Raw genomic sequence first — 4,400 nt, forward strand, 5'->3', positions numbered from 1 at the left:
CCAACACATCACCCCACAATGGACATGGTCCCCTCAGGTCCGCCCTTTGGTAGTGCCCTGCCCTATTCCTGACCACCTGGAGGCTCCAATGGCCTCCGAACCCTCTGGCGTGACCATTACATCCGGTTTCTGTTTCCGGAGACCACAACTAATTCACTCCGGCATGAAGCCTTGCCGGTGGAGCCGGTGAATCCCGGGAGCCGGAAGACTGCAGTCTTGAACAGTTTGTGTATGCTTAAATCAGCTTAATTACTCATTTAAATGTGCTGGTCTGGATCACATCGGGCATAGCAGGTCTGCTGCATCATGCACGTCTTGGCGCCTGGCGCACAATCCAATTTTTGGCCTCTCCAGTTATGCACCCGACGTAATGGGATCAATGCAATGAGGTGGGAAAATCTCGCCCATGGTGTTTGTTTTAACAAATTTAAAACAAACTGTGGTTCAGTTACAGAGTATCCATATTTGATAAAAAATTGTATCATCTGAAAGCAAAAGCCAGAATTTGGTATAAATATTCTATGGGATCATTTACAAAATGATCAGGGGGTTAGATAGGGTGGACAGTGAGAGCCTTCTCCCGCGGATGGAAATGGCTGGCACGAGGGGACATAGCTTTAAACTGAGGGGTAATAGATATAGGACAGAGGTCAGAGGTAGGTTCTTTACGCAAAGAGTAGTGAGGCCGTGGAATGCCCTACCTGCTACAGTAGTGAACTCGCCAACATTGAGGGCATTTAAAAGTATATTGGATAAACATATGGATGATAATGGCATAGTGTAGGTTAGATGGCTTTTGTTTCGGTGCAACATCGTGGGCCGAAGGGCCTGTACTGCGCTGTATCGTTCTATGTTCTATGTTCTATATTCACTGTTAACAAAGACATGCAGATTCTGCAGTAGATTTGATGGATAAAGTTCTACAAGCAACAATCCTTATTTAGAGTACTGTATAATAAAGATTATGTTATAATGTAGAGCCGTAGTTAGAATGAGAATCAGTGGCACTGAAGGAACAAGTATCAGTCTTGATAAACACAGGATGGGTCTCTTAAGAATAGAAATTATTCTGCAAGCAGAATATATCAGAATTACTGTGGCATACAGCATGACAGAAAAGAACCTCAGTTTCAAGTCATTTCTGCCTCCTCCTCCTAATGTTCCTTAGGTCGCTCATTACCCAGCAGTGTAGAAAGCTCTCTGTTCCCAAGGTTTTGCTATCACTAGTGTGTGAGGAATGAAACACAAGAGGCGCGTTTATCCCCAAGCTCCAATTTTAACTTCCTGTCTACTCGGTGGGGGGAAATTTGCTGAAATTGATTGTGGAGTCCCTACTTCTTTTCAATACCTGGCCCAGATGACCATTTGTGTATGGAAAATCACAGAAATATTTTATAAGTCTAATTCACAAAAAAAATTAATTTTCTTTAGTTACTGTTTTTGCTAAGCTTATTTAAGGCTGTTTCTTTTTACAAAAGGTTACAAATTTTAATTAAAAAATTTCGAGCATTCCTCTGCAATTTTTCCTTTAAACTACTTGTATTTATTCTAATAAATCTTTAATAAGGACACGAGGAGTCCACACCGAGTAAAATAAGACACAAAGTTTCATTTACACAAACAACATGTATACTACCCTGTAGATAAGTCATTTTCTTTTTTTATATAAATTTAGAGTACCCGATTATTTTTTTCCAATTTAGGGCAATTTAGCGTGGCCAAGCCACCTAAACTGCAGATCTTTGGGTTGTGGGGTGAGATCCACGCAGACAGGGGCAGAATGTTCAAACTCCACACGGACAGTGACCCGGGCCCGAGATTGAACCCGGGTCCTCAACGCCGTAGGCAGCAGTGCTAACCACTGCACCACCGTGCAGATCAGTCATTTTCAAACCCAGGGTCACGCTTTGTGAGTGGGTGTAGGGAGGGTCGAGGGGCCATGCATCACGGTGATCCCAATTGCCGGGCCATGCGTCAGCCTTCCCGATAACGGAAAGTGCCCAACGGCATGGCCGGCTTTTAAAAATGCCGGCAGCCATGACCAGCTTTCAGAATGCCGGCCATTCCGCGCAAGGTGCCCCCTCCGCAGTGCGCCGGCCCGGAGCCCAATGTGGAATACCGCCTCCTCCAGACGTCAGCATGCTGACCCAGGAGCAGATTTTTAAAAAATTGCTGGCGTCGTCCTGCCTGGAGCGGCAGCAGAGATCAGGTCACACTGACGTCACGTGTTCTGGGGGCGAGAGAGATTCCTCAATTTTACAGCTGCCAGCAGTGCTGGTGTGAACTCCAGGGCCTCTGGTGAACAACCCATTAAGAAGAAGCTGAAAATAGGAACAAAGCAGAACAAAGATGATTGCTTGAGGTATGGGTTCATTTTATTTTTAACATTTTTACTTTGAGAATCAATTGTTTATTTTACAAAAATGCGAAGTAAAAAACAAAAAAGGACGAGCATTTAAATAGAGGAAACGTGTGCAAAATATCCGAGTATCAAGCACGGGTCAGTCTGTAATAATCAACTCATCCATTCCCCAGTCCTCGTAGCTTCCATCAGGCAGGTATCTTCGGATAATGATCGGAATCTTTTGTGCTTTCAGTTCTTTCATTGTGATCTACAGAGGGTCTGTCTCCCCTTCCAACTCCACCATGACAGGTGCACACATCGCTATTTGAAGAGCACACGTTCCCAGCACCCAGGGTCTCTCATACTTGGTCATGTACGAGGCGGTGATCCTTTTCTGATTGACCTGCTGGCCGTCTGCCGCGGGGAGAATCTCCACGTTTTCACGGTCCTCCTCCTCCGCGTTATCCAGATCGTCCATCCCCTCATCTTCATCGGCATCGTCAAAATCATCTCCATCAAAATTGCCCTCGTTGTCCGACATGGTGGCGACTCCTTTGCGACGCTGAGGTATGGGTTTATTAATTGTTCCACTGCAAATCAGGATTCAAAGTTCATGTGTGTTATATGCAGGGAAGCAGTGGCAAATGAAAGTTTAAAACCCTCAAAACTTCAAAGACATGGCGAGTTCGGGGACAAGCCTATTTATAATTTTTTTTGACGGACGGATCTTAAATCATCAGCTGAAGTCATTATCAGAAATATAACATTGAGTAACAAAGCAAGTGAGATCGTGAGGACCAAGGAGGCTCACCTGTCACATTAAAGGTAAGTGAAGGTTGGCTGGCGTCTGTCACAAAGTTCGGCTGGCATGGGTCCCGAAGGGTGGCTTTGGTCTCGGGCAGAAAAGTTTGAAAAAATACTGCAGTAGATTACCACTAGGTTCTTATTCAGGTCGGTGCTTACTGGTCGACCTGTTACACATGGGTTAATTTAGATACCCTGCCCGTTTCGGGGAGCTCGTGCTCTGCAAGGAGCAAGGCGAAGATAAGCATTCCTAACCCGTAGGTTCCGTGAAGGATATTTTATTCCTCCACCCAAAGTCCGAAGACCCCCTCGATGGCTGATGAAGCAGAGAAGGAGGAGATGTTGGAGAACATCGGAGTCTCTTCGGCTCCGGTAAGTTATCGTGCAGCCGATGCGCTGGATCAGTCAGCATATATCTCGCTGGTGAACTGCATTTCCGGCAAGAACGACTTGGTGGACCATTGTCAGGAGACGGCTGAACTACAGAGTTGGCATCTGAGACCTCAGAGGTTTTAGTCTCCATTTCAGAGTCGGAAGACACAATGTCGACCATGTCGACGTTGATAGATTGGAGGTTGTCACAGCAGGGTGGTTTGACAATGGAGCCAGGGGATCCAGGACAGGCTTCTTTCGAGGCACTTCATGAGGGAGCAACCTCTGTGAGAAAATGTGATCCAGGTCCCATCTCATGAGTTGCCCCCTGACCCGAATTTTGTACGAGAGTGATCCTGTTTGACGGACAACAAGCCCAGGGAGCCAGGGAAAACAATCGTTGAAGTTACAGACGAACACTGCATCGTCAGGTGCGAGCGTCAAAGAGGTTTGCATTGAACTGGGCAACACTCTTGCAAAGCTTGGTTACGGCGCAGATTTGCGCTGAAGTCAGGTAGAATTAAACTCAGTTGTGTATGAAGCCTATGGCCCATTAACATCTCACCAGGGGAAACCCCAGGTACTGCATGTGGCTTGGTCCTGTACGAGAATATAAATCTTGCCAGTCTTGTGTCCACCGAGCCAGACATCTGTTTCTTGAGCCCCTGTTTAGCCATCTGCACGGCCCTCTCTGCCAAAACATTCAATGCCGGATGGTACGGGGTGGTGTGGCTGTGGTGAGTCCCGTTGCTTTTCAGAAAAACGGCACATTCTTAACTCGTGAAAGAGGCCCCGTTATTGTTCACGGGTACCTCGGGATTCCATGGGTGGAAAAGAAATGCACAATCGCTTGATGGTCACCTGGGAAGTGATCCACACT

At 46.4% G+C, this 4,400-nt stretch overlaps 1 pseudogene; it reads right to left on the reverse strand.

The window, feature by feature from the left end:
• Positions 1-2,393: 2,393 nt before the first annotated feature.
• On the reverse strand, positions 2,394-2,956 carry LOC140428840 (DNA-directed RNA polymerases I, II, and III subunit RPABC2 pseudogene; annotated as a pseudogene).
• Positions 2,957-4,400: the final 1,444 nt, after the last annotated feature.

This window comes from Scyliorhinus torazame, chromosome 8 (assembly GCF_047496885.1).
Source record: "Scyliorhinus torazame isolate Kashiwa2021f chromosome 8, sScyTor2.1, whole genome shotgun sequence".
Lineage (NCBI taxonomy): Eukaryota > Metazoa > Chordata > Chondrichthyes > Carcharhiniformes > Scyliorhinidae > Scyliorhinus > Scyliorhinus torazame.